This window comes from Zootoca vivipara, chromosome 10 (genome assembly GCF_965207765.1).
Source record: "Zootoca vivipara chromosome 10, rZooViv2.hap1.1, whole genome shotgun sequence".
Lineage (NCBI taxonomy): Eukaryota > Metazoa > Chordata > Lepidosauria > Squamata > Lacertidae > Zootoca > Zootoca vivipara.
The window spans coordinates 26652256-26664290 of record NC_142593.1 but is presented as its reverse complement, the minus strand read 5'-3'; the positions used below and the strand labels follow the sequence as shown (position 1 = coordinate 26664290).

General features: G+C 40.0%; 2 protein-coding genes across 4 annotated transcripts in view; both read right to left on the bottom strand.

Moving 5' to 3' along the window:
* Positions 1-12035, bottom strand: part of MCTP1 (multiple C2 and transmembrane domain containing 1) — a 229501-nt gene that overhangs the window by 3633 nt on the left and 213833 nt on the right. The gene's annotated exons all lie outside the window — the stretch shown is intronic.
* KIAA0825 (KIAA0825 ortholog) overlaps positions 1-12035 on the bottom strand; it is a 195318-nt gene that overhangs the window by 182767 nt on the left and 516 nt on the right. The gene's annotated exons all lie outside the window — the stretch shown is intronic.

Below are 12035 nucleotides of genomic sequence, written 5' to 3'. Positions count from 1 at the left end.
ATGATGTGATAGCATTGTGCCCCCCTCCCCCAAATGACACACATCATTGCTAGCAAATGCATGTATGGAGAGGCAGAATGGATCTGTGTGAACTAAATTGTTCTCTAAGGGAAATCCAAAGTATTACTAGCTCTTGAAAAACAAAGTTCTGGTATCTGGGTGCAACCTGGGGTACAAAGAAGCAGAGTCTTAGCCACCTGAGCTTGCAGAGCTTGCAGAAAATGTTCTCTTTGTGTACAACTACAGCATATGCTTTCAAGTCCTTTACCACCAAGCAATACTAGCCACACATTATGCCAGCCACCAAAGCTCAATCACTAAATCCAGAGTACAAAACAAAACAATGTTGGGCATAAAGTCATAACAAAAATGTGAACATATTTTTATACATAGGTAATACTATCCCATGGACTGCAAGAAGATAAAACCTATCCATTCTTAAGGAAATCAGCCCTGAGTGCTCACTGGAAGGACAGATCGTGAAGCTGAGGCTCCAATACTTTGTCCACCTCATGAGAAGAGAAGACTCCCTGGAAAAGACCCTGATGTTGGGAAAGATGGAGGGCACAAGGAGAAGGGGACGACAAAGGACGAGATGGTTGGACAGTGTTCTCGAAGCCACCAACATGAGTCTAACCAAACTGCGGGAGGCAGTGGAAGACAGGAGTTCCTGGCGTGCTCTGGTCCATGGGGTCACGAAGAGTCGGACATGACTAAACGACTAAACAACAACAAAACACTGTCACTAAGTGAATTTACAGCAGAAAACTCAAAATATGAGCAGAACAGAGCACTCAAGAAAGTCATTATATTGGCAAATTAAGCAGCTACATTCACCCATTTTATAGGAAAAAAATGGATTTGAGAGAACAAAGCAAATCAGGTTCCTGCTTGCTACTCATCTGCTTTATTGCCTCTTTCTTGTTCAAACCTTACCAGCATCTTTATCACATCCTTCCTGCAACAAATACAGCAGACATGGCAGCTACTTGAATGCTGTCTAGGCGGGCTGGGCTCACACCATGCATGCAAATATGCTTGTGGGTCTCCCCTTGCTCATGGAGGAGGTATACCACCACTGCCTTCAAGGCAGTGAAAATTCTTTATTTTATTTTTTAGGACAACATGACTATTTCGGCTAACAGATTGAGATTGAATCCTGACAAGACAGAAGTACTGTTTGTGGGGGACAGGAGGCAGGCAGGCGTGGAGGACTCCCTGGTCCTAAACAGGTTAACTGTGCCCCTGAAAGACCAGGTGCGCAGCCAGGGAGTCATTTTGGACTCACAGCTGTCCATGGAGACGCAGGTCAATTCTGTGTCCAGGGCAGCTGTCTATCAGCTCCATCTGGTACGCAGGCTGAGACCCTACCTGCCTGTGGACTGCCTCGCCAGAGTGGGGCATGCTCTGGTTATCTCCCGCTTGGATTACTGCAATGCGCTCTATGTGGGGCTACCTTTGAAGGTGACCCGGAAACTACAACTAATCCAGAATGCGGCAGCTAGACTGGTGACTGGGAGCGGCTGCTGAGACCACATAACACCGATCTTGAAAGACCTACATTGGCTCCCAGTACATTTCCGAGCACAATTGAAAGTGTTGGTGCTGACCTTTAAAGCCCTAAACGGCCTCGATCCAGTATACCTGAAGGAGCGTCTCCACCCCCATCGTCCTGCCCGGACACTGAGGTCCAGCGCCGAGGGCCTTCTGGCGGTTCCCTCACTGCGTGAAGCAAAGCTACAGGAAACCAGGCAGAGGGCCTTCTCGGTAGTGGCACCCACCCTGTGGAACGCCCTCCCATCAGAGGTCAGAGAGATAATCTGTTTTTAATCTGTGATATTTGATGTATTTTAATGTTTGTTGGAAGCCGCCCAGAGTGGCAGGGGAAGCCCAGCCAGATGGGCGGGGTATAAATAATAAATTATTATTATTATTATTCCAACAACATTTCTAGTTCTGCTATTTGTTAAAGTTTTCCTTCACCACTTAATTTGCTAAGCAACTAATGAGATCACAAAACTGGCCAGAAGGCTGCTGTATCTGAATGGGAGACAACCTAAGAATCTGATTTATATTACTTTCCAGTGTCAGACCATATAACAAACAGTATTCCTACAGAGACATAGTATAGAAAGTTATTTTCAGAAAGTATACCTGAATTTTCTAAGAGCAATTCTCTACAACAGGGGTTCTCATTTCCTCCCACTTGAGAAGGCGAAAAAATATGAGCCCAACAGTCACAAAACTGGTGAGCCTCAGTCAAAAGGTACAGGGGTGAATCCAATTACAAAATAGTGGCATGTAAAGGCAGAGTTTGGCATAATTAGTTAGTAATTACCAACATAATTTTGTATTGATATCTAATCCCATTTTGGAAATTTCAAAATTATTTGCCATTGTGATTTTCTTGGGGCAAGGAGCTCCACCGTTTAACTTACTTCAAGTTAACTACAAAAGCTGTATTTGGGACTAACTGAAATTTTCATGTAACCCAGACACTGAAGTAGTAGTCTAACCTAGAAGTTAACCAGAGCAGGGATAACCATGGCCAGGCACTCTCTGTCCAGGAGTGGTTATAGCTGCCTTGGCAAGTGAAAGATGTTGTATGCCATGGCTGCTAAAACCTCTCATTTCAAATCTGGATCTACCAGCACTCAGATGAATAAAAGAAGCAGAACTGAATGCTAGTGTCATCAGTGTACTGCTGCTACTTTAGTCTTTCGATAGCCACATCGAAAATTTCCTGTACATGATGAGCAGCATGTGAGACAATATTGAATCCTGAGTGACCTCCAAAACACAAATCCCACCTTCTGGAGTTGGTCTACCAGCCAGGACCAGAACCACAGAGGTATAGCATCCCAACGCCCCAGCCAGCCTATCCAGATTCTTTAGTAAATTAAACTGAAAGCCACAAAGAAATCCAGAACTAATAGGGCCACACTCCACCCATCCTTCTCCCAATAGGGGTTATCCATCAGGTTAACGAAAATGCTTCAGTAACAAAACCAGGTCTGAAGCCAGATTTAAATACATTTAAATACTTAATTGAATCAAAAATTAAGTATAGATAGAGAGATGGGGCTAGCAATGGAAACATCAAGATTTGAAAAGATAATAATTAAAGCTAGAAAGAAGAAAATCTCGTTAATGCATGATTACTTACTAGAGTGGGAGACGATAGAAGAACAAACTAAAGTTTCAATGATTAAGTGGGCCCAGGATCTTGGACATAATATCAATATAGAGCAGTGGGAGAGACTGTGGGTGGAAGACTTAAAATTTACAGCATGTTATAATTTACGGGAGAACTGTATGAAAATGATGTACCGTTGGCATTTAACACCATGTAAATTGGCCAAAATGTATGGAGGAATAAGTCCGAGATGCTGGAGGTGCAAAAAGGAGGAAGGTACATACTACCACATGTGGTGGTCCTGCCAAAATATAAAAGAATATTGGAACAAAATATATGAGGAGTTAAAGAAAATGTTTAAAATGACATTTAAAAAAAAAACACCTGAAATGTTCCTTTTAAACATAATACCACCCGAAATAAAAAAAGGAAATAAGATCTTTATTCCTATATGGTGTGACTGCTGCAAGAATCCTGGTGGCAAAAAGATGGAAAAGTGAGATGCTACCCACAACAGATTGGCAAATACAGATGTTAAGCTATATAAGATTGGCAAAACTGACTGATTCAATAAGGGACATACCTGTGCAAAAAGTTACAAAAGAGTGGAGTGTGTACAAAAATTATCTTAAAATATACTATCCAAATAACTCTCTACTCATGGATATTGAGTGATGTTTGAGAAAATTAGAAATGATTGGAATGGATAAGAAAAGGAAAAAGGGATACTGTTAGTAAGAACCTGTGAAAGACAAGATAGATTAAAATGTATAACAAAAGGGATGGGAAGTATCTGTGTACAAAGGTAATGAGTGTATATATTCTGTATCTTTTCTTTTTTTTTCTTAGAGTATAGACTTGGTTTGAATGTTTTTTAGATAAGGCTTTATAGCTTTTTTCTGCTTTTTTCTTTTCTTTTTTTCTGAATTTGTAACTTTGTGTATTCTTCTTATGTATGTTTGTGTTTTTATTCATCGTGCTTTTAAACAATAAAATTAAACCAAAAAAAAAGAAATAAGATTTAAATACACCCAGATATTGAAAGGATTTCATTTCCAAAGCTCTTATTAGCCCGAGACCTAGATACTGTATCTCAAGGATTGCCTCCTCCTAAATGAATCTTCTGTTCTGTTCAGAGGAGGCCATGATTGGAGTTCCCTCACTATTTGAGGTGAGGAAGCTGAGTACTGTACATGGGACATTACACCCAGGCCAAATAACTCAAGGATCTTATCTGTTCAAACTGCCCCTTGCCTTCTGGTGATCCATTAAAATGTTCTTATTTTGGAAGGCATTTGAGGTAGGCTTTTTAGAATGATCCTGATTCTGAAGCTGCAGTGGTTTTTCTTCATTTTGCCTACTTTTCTGATTTTTGGTTTTGTGATCTTACTAAATGTTTTATTCATAGATAGATAGATAGATAGATTTGTTTGATTTTTGTACTTTATATATCTTTTGAGTTTATCCCATTAGCTGACTTGAGTTCTTTTGGGAAAGCAGAATGGTAAGACAGAAATATTTTAATCAAATACAGTTTAAATAAACAATATTTCTATAAAACAAATGCAAAAGAATTGCAAGTGCAATTGGTTGGCAAATAAAATGTGTCAACAAATGTTAAGCACTTATGCATGTGTTGTGTTATTATATAATGGGGCTTATATTAAAAATAAAGAACATTTAAAATCTTAATTGCCTTGAATAGAAGGAAATTAAATATAGGAATCTGTTTCTGTGCTTGATAGGGGCAGCCACACAAACAAAGCATTGACAATTTAGCTGGAAGCACCCCACCCTAAAATAGAGTTTCTAGATTTTATTTTGAGGCTCAGAATAAGCTATTGAAGAAGCTATTTATGTGTTTTAGATGTGCCATTCAGTTATTTTCCTTTAAGAATTTAGCAAAAGAAATGTGAAAGCCTAAGTGAAAATGACATTAAGGTTGTGACACCAATAACAAAAGCCAAGATATATAAAGTTAAGCTGACAGTCAACCTTAAATCATGCTATTGTGCTTATTCTTTTTAAAAAACAACAATATGAGTTAATGACAAGATGTCAGACTTTGAATTGCCTGAAGTTTGTCATTTGGTGTCTGTGTCACAACCTTAATGTTATTTAAATGTAGTTTTTAGTATCTATTATTTAAAAGGTCTATTTTAAGACAGCAAAAAGCTTTGATAGAGGAAACCTCAAAGTACACCGCGTTACTGCTATGCCATTTCATTAGAAGTAGTGCATAAAACATACATTGTTGACAAATCTAATTCATTAAAGGTGAGATAGATGCACTTTAAAACGACTGGCTGGCATCATTATCTATGGTTCCCTTATAAATTATTACTCTTTTCCTTTTGACTGAACTTGTCACTATTTACCTTTCAGAGTATGAATCTTGTGCATCAGACTTGTTTAGAGAAGTTGGAAGTCAAATAAGCTACTTTCTTTAAGCAGAAGCAAACATTTTAAACAATTTCCAAAGAAGTGGCCATGTTTGTCTGTTGCAGCAAAATCAACAAAGCATCTTGTGGCATCTTAAAGACTTGAGGGCTATAGTCCACTTCAACAGATGCTTGAAGTACTATCCTGGATTTGTCTAGTTTGGATAAATTATTACAGGACCTAATAATGTCATCCACATTCACTTATCTGATCATCTTCCAATGTGATATATGTGATTTGCCAACAATGTCCTTGTACATTCTACATAGTACAAACCACCCAGTCTCTACATGAAAGGACCAATGGACACAAATTTCATTAACTGACCTTAAAGTAGCCATGCTTGAACTTGAAAACACAGACCACAAAGTGAAACTACTGAATTTAATTCCTCAAGAGTTTTGATTGCTATTACCATCACAGAAAAAGGTCCTTCCTCTAGTGGCTGTTTATTGTAATTACAGAGGTTGCCGCACAACTAGAAGGGCCTCACCACCTGATTGTCATGTTATCCAAAGCAGTGGTGGGGAATCAATATTGGCCTGCCAGGCATTCCAATTTGGTCCATGAGGCCAGTTTCTCAAAACCATACCCACCTACCAATCACCTGACATCACTCCAATGGGTTTGCATTGAAGCCCTTGCCAAGCCCATGCCTCCCCGCTCCATTTTAGTAGTGACTTGCTGCTTGTTAGGTGCTTTGCAGTCTCAGCTTTGGAGCTTCCAAGTGCCAGATCATTGTGATTTCAAGTAAATGACAGTGGGAGCAGACCTCACATGTCAAATTTGGCCAACAATACCAATCTGGTCTGTGAAGCCATGAACTTCCTCATCCCTGCTGTAGGGTAACAGGAAGAAAGGCATTCCTTTGGCTATCCTAATACCAAGTTGTTATAAATGTAAAGGTAAAGGGACCCCTGACCATTAGGTCCATTTGTGACTGACTCTGGACTCATCTCATGTTATTGGCCGAATAATCTGGTATTGACCTGGTACAGCTTCCAGGTCATGTAGCCAGCATGACAAAGCCGCTTCTGGCGAACCGGAGTAGCACACGGAAACACCCAAGTTGTTATAGGTCAATGCAAAAACTTTACTGGCAACTGATACAACTCCTGTAACAGCAGTGCAATGTCACATGGGAGGCTGTCCCTACTGGCTGCATTTTACAATAGTTACAGCTTCGAAACCAACCTTAAGGGTAGTACCAAAATAGAGCATATTACAATTCTCCAGTCTTGAGGTTACCAATGTATGGGTCACAGTGATGAAGTTATCTTTGCCCAGGAACAGGTGTAGTTGGCATACCAGCTGGATTGGGTAGAAGGCACTCCTCACTACAAAGGTTACTTGAGTCTCCAATGTCAGTGATCAATGTAAGAGCACCCCATAACTATGGTCAGTATTACTATACTAGGAACACCAGCATGGTCTAGTAGTTACAGTGTTTGACTAGGACTGGGCAGACCCAGCAAATCCCCACTCAGCCATGAAGCCTACTGGGTAACCTGGGGCCAAGATCTAGCTCTCTGCCTAACCTATAAGAAAGGATTCTGAGAATAAAATAAGAAGGAGAACTGTTCAACAACCTTCTGGAAACTCAAGATGTAAAATAGTGAATACATCAATTACTTGTCCTCTGCAATATGGTTCTTATAATTTGTCATAGTGAGTATTCCCAGCTACACAGCTGAGCCTCATCAAATATAACTACAGCAAACAAAACTCAAACAACAAATGAACTGGCATAGCTCAGTCTTCCTAGGCATAGAGCCAGGCCAGATGAAAAGAGATAGAAAAGATGGATCAGTGCTGTGTAAGTTAACTGCATTCATCACATACCCTAGCAGAGTACCAGGTAGCCATCCAACTGATCTCCTGTACCAAATAACCAAGTAGAATCACAGACCATCTATATATATATTTCATGCAGGATAAAAGCACTTGACAAGGCAAAACTTCCATAAGAAAATTGAGCAAAGATAAAAAGTTTTAGTTATTTGTTTAAAATATACCGTACTGTATAGCTTGCTCATCATTACTAAAAAGGCATTCCACACCAGGTAGCAACATTAAGAAGCCCCACTTCTCCTGTACTTATCTACCCTTCAAATGGCTGTTTTGCATTTAAAAAGCTGAAAAAGAAGAGAGAGAATGTGAAACAGCATATAACATGTAGTTCTGCCTTTACACTGCCTGAAGTAGAGAAGGAGCTATAGAAGACCACTAATAAGACTGCAATCATATTCAAACTGGAATAAGCCCTATAGAACTTAAAGGGACTTAGGGACCAACCATAACTTCTGGCAGTGGCTGGGTGGGACAGAGCTAATGATGGAAGGTGAACAGTTTCATCCCAGGTTTTGCTGGCAGAACAGAGAAGCCCTGATTGAGCCCACTGTCAGTACGTGAACCAGCTTAGGATACACCGGCTCCTTGGAAAGCTCAGTTCCACTTCTTCCTCATCTCATAAACACCCCGATAGCATTTTTGGCACACACAAATGAAACCTTTATGGCAGCACAAATCCCCTGCTGGTGGAGCACAATGGATCCAAGCAGAGCCACCAAATTCTCTCCAACACAGGGGTTTGGATGGCTGTTATTTTAAACTGACATGTATGTGCATGTGCCATGCAAGTGAGGAGCAAGCACATACTTCTATGAACATATTCTACATACCCTAATACTTTGAGCATACTTGTTCTAAGTAAAACAATCTAGAATTCCTCCTATTATGCTAACTGAAACAGTATCTTCACAGCCTGTAAGCCATAGACAAGGGCCTATAATTTTCTATTATTGTACAGTGTCTAGTGTGATCCTGTTGGAAGGTCTGACTGGTGTTAGACTGAATGAACTGAAACAAAGCTGTAAATAAGACTGATACCTACTTATTTTGGGTCATAATACCTGGAACAATTTTAAGGATACAAAGACTAAATACTATTATTATCAACCTTATTATAAGTATCCAATTAACTGATTAGCAATAGGAAATTTTATAAGAACAGTACACTAATGCAGCAAAGCCACAATTCATATGGTGGGATTGGACAAGTTACTATCATTTAATATTAATAGCCTCTCTTGCAGGGATACTGTAGCGCTGAAGAGGATAAATATTAGAAAGCACTTAACATAGAAAGCTCACTGTATTAGTGTATCAACAGGGATGCTACAAAATCATATATAAGAACATTGTAAAGCTATTTTAGTTAATTACTTTTCAACGAAAGGGATTAGAACAGTAAGTAGGTCAAAAGAGAGTACAAGATTACAAGTATAAAGCATTGCCTTGTGATAAGGAGTAAGGTATTAGAGTAACATTCTCAAGCAGTCAGGAATTTAGGACATATTTTCTTTTTCACCTAAGTACTAAAGAAGTCTAATTTTCAATAATATGCTGACATTACAGTTCATGCAACATTTTAATTTTTTAAAAAAGAAAAAATAGTTTTACTTTTGATGATCTGCTCTCTTACTTCATGCTAGATGGTGCTTAATTGTGTTCTAGTGGGTAGCAAAAGTTCCTAGTCCAAAAGGTATCCCCACAAGGTATCTTAAGTTTTATCTTGGATTTATATCACTTAAGTACAGAAGGAAAAGTAGAGATAAGGTATTGCTGAGGGACAATGCTGAGTGGGGGGAATATTCTATGAGGTATAGAAAGAAAGAAAGAAAGAAAGAAAGAAAGAAAGAAAGAAAGAAAGAAAGAAAGGAAGGAATGGTTCTATAGAGAGATGTATGATGTAGGGAAAGACAAAAGGAATGGGGGATTTGCAATATATAGCTATAGTACTATAAAGAGAACACTTTAGGGGGAAAAAGTCTGGCAGGCTACATTACGGGATGCTGTAGAGCACTATCTCCTCCAGTGCAATTTAATATCTACATGAAGTCACTGGGAGTGGTCATTGGGAATTTTGGGGCCAGGTGCCATCAGTATACCGATAACACTTGACTCTATTTCTCCATAACATCACAATCAGGAGAGGCTGTGCAGTCCCAGGGCCATTGCTTGCATGCAGTGCTGAGATGGATGAGGTAAAACACACTGAGCTTGAATCCTGGCAAGATGGAGACATTGTAGGTAGTCCCCTTGTCCAATAAATTGGTCAATTGCCTACCCTGGATGGTGTTGCACTCCCTGAAGAAACACATTTGCAGTTTAGGATGTTTCTGGATGCAGCTCTATCACTGGAGGGTCAGGTAGCCTCAGTGGCTAGAATTGCCTTTTACTAGCTGCAATTGGTTTGACAGCAATGGCCACTGCTGTACCAGGAAAGCCTGGCCACAGTATATCATGCATTGGTTACTTCAAGACTGGATTGCTGCAATGCACTCTTATGTGGGGCTTCCCTTGTGCTTGATCCAGAGGCTGCAGTTAGTGCAGAATTTTGCAGCATGATAGATGACAAAAGTGAGGCCTTGTCAGCATGTAACACCTGTGCTCAAAGATCTGTGCTGGTTGCTGATCTGCTACCTGGCCGAGTTCAGGGTGTTACTATTATTATATAAAACCCTTAACAACTTGGGACCAGTTAACCTACTCAGCTGCTTCACTCATCAGAACAGATACTGTTACAGCTGCTACATAATATCCGTTCTAAATCTGGAAGAACTTGGTCTTTTTTTGTTGCATCACCAAAACTTTAGAACTCCCTGCCTAGTGATATCAAGCAGGCACCCTATGTATTCCTTTTGATGCCTGCTAAAATAATTTTTATTTAGACAAGCCTACTAGTTCTTTAGTAAGTTGATGCAAGTTTTAATCTGTTTCCAGTCTATTATTTCAACTTTTTGAAAGTTTTAAATTTAGTTATTTTTTCTTATTGATGATTTTATTGTTTTATCTTTCTTATAAACTGCTTTGAGTGTTGTTGCTTAAAATCAAGTGGTTTATAAATTTTATGAAATAATAATAAAGAAAAAACTATGTTTTAAGCTAAAACACCTTTTTTTTGGCCATGTAGAACATATTGTTTACACACCATCCCAATCTCCAAGCAGTGAGAGACCACAAAAACTCCAAGGGTTCATGTACTCACCCAAGTTCAGTTTCCTTGGAATGATGGTCAGAAGAGACTGTGGAGTCTTTAGGATATATGGTTTTATTTACAACTATGTAAAGTGTGAACATAGGATGGAGGGACTTGCAACAGCAACATTCACATAGATCTTGCTTCCCCTTTAGGTTTCCAGGGGATCCCCAAAGCCCAGCATAAAGGAAGGCATGTCTCTCCAGTCTTAGTTTCCTGCTCACTCACACAGCAACTCTGACTATTGTTCTTCTACCTACTTGGAAGGTGAGTGGGGTGGGAAAAGGCCCACCCATCTATTTCTGTGGCACAGAGCAACTTCTTTGGATATGCGAAATCATGGTACTCGAGTAGCTGCTCAAAGTTACACTGAAAAACAAACTGGTTTGGCAAGCATCCTCTTATACATTCTACCCTCACAGATACAGGAAAAGGACCCAGAGTATCATCCAGACTCACCCTGCCCCCAACCTCATAACAGTATACAATGGTCTATTACTCACGAGGTCTTATTTTATTCAGGAGAATTCCGCTCTACCTTTAGTCCATATTTAAGTGCTCACACACGTACATGCACATACTGTATAGCAAGTGCTTCAGCGGGGGAGCAGAACACAAAAGTGGCAGAGAGGGCAACACTGTAAAAGTTTTTTCAGGCTGAAGTTATTTGCTATCTATAACTATCCATTTGTTTCCAAACTGAAGTATCTCTTGCTGCACATCATGTCATGCATTTAGTTCAACGGAGCTTGACAGTGCAACCCTGTGCTTCTCTACTCAGAGGTAAGTCCAAATGAATAAAATGTGTCTTGCTCCCAAGGACATAAGCCTGCTACCTGAGTTAATATTGAAGAACACTGTGGGGAAGAGGAGGAAAGTAGTACAGTGGCACCTCGGGTTACAAACACCTCGGGTTACAGACTCTGCTAACCTGGAAGTAGTACCTCGGGTTAAGAACTTTGCCCCAGAAGTTGCGCAGCGGCGGCAGTGGGAGGCCCCATTAGCTAAAGTGGTACCTCAGGTTAAGAACAGACCTCCGGAACAAATTAAGTTCGTAACCAGAGGTACCACTGTAAACCAAAGCTCAGGAACTTCTAAACAAGATACAAAACTGAGACCATGGGTGTAGCCAGGATTTATGTTGGGGGGGGCAGGATCTCCCCACCTGTCATTCCCTTCTGTCTAGCAGATTCAGAATGAATTGTTTCAACAAGTTGTTTTAAATTACTTTCTTTTGACCAAGTGCTCAGAAAAACATGTCAAACTTTCTACAATTCATTTAAGTATTTTTATTTACTTGATGGGGGGGGGCAACTGCCATGGGCATAGCCAGGATTTATTTTTAGGGCGGGGAATGCATTATTGGGGGGGGGGCAGAACCGAGTTATCTGCGACGCAGTTGGTTAGTCAGTATTT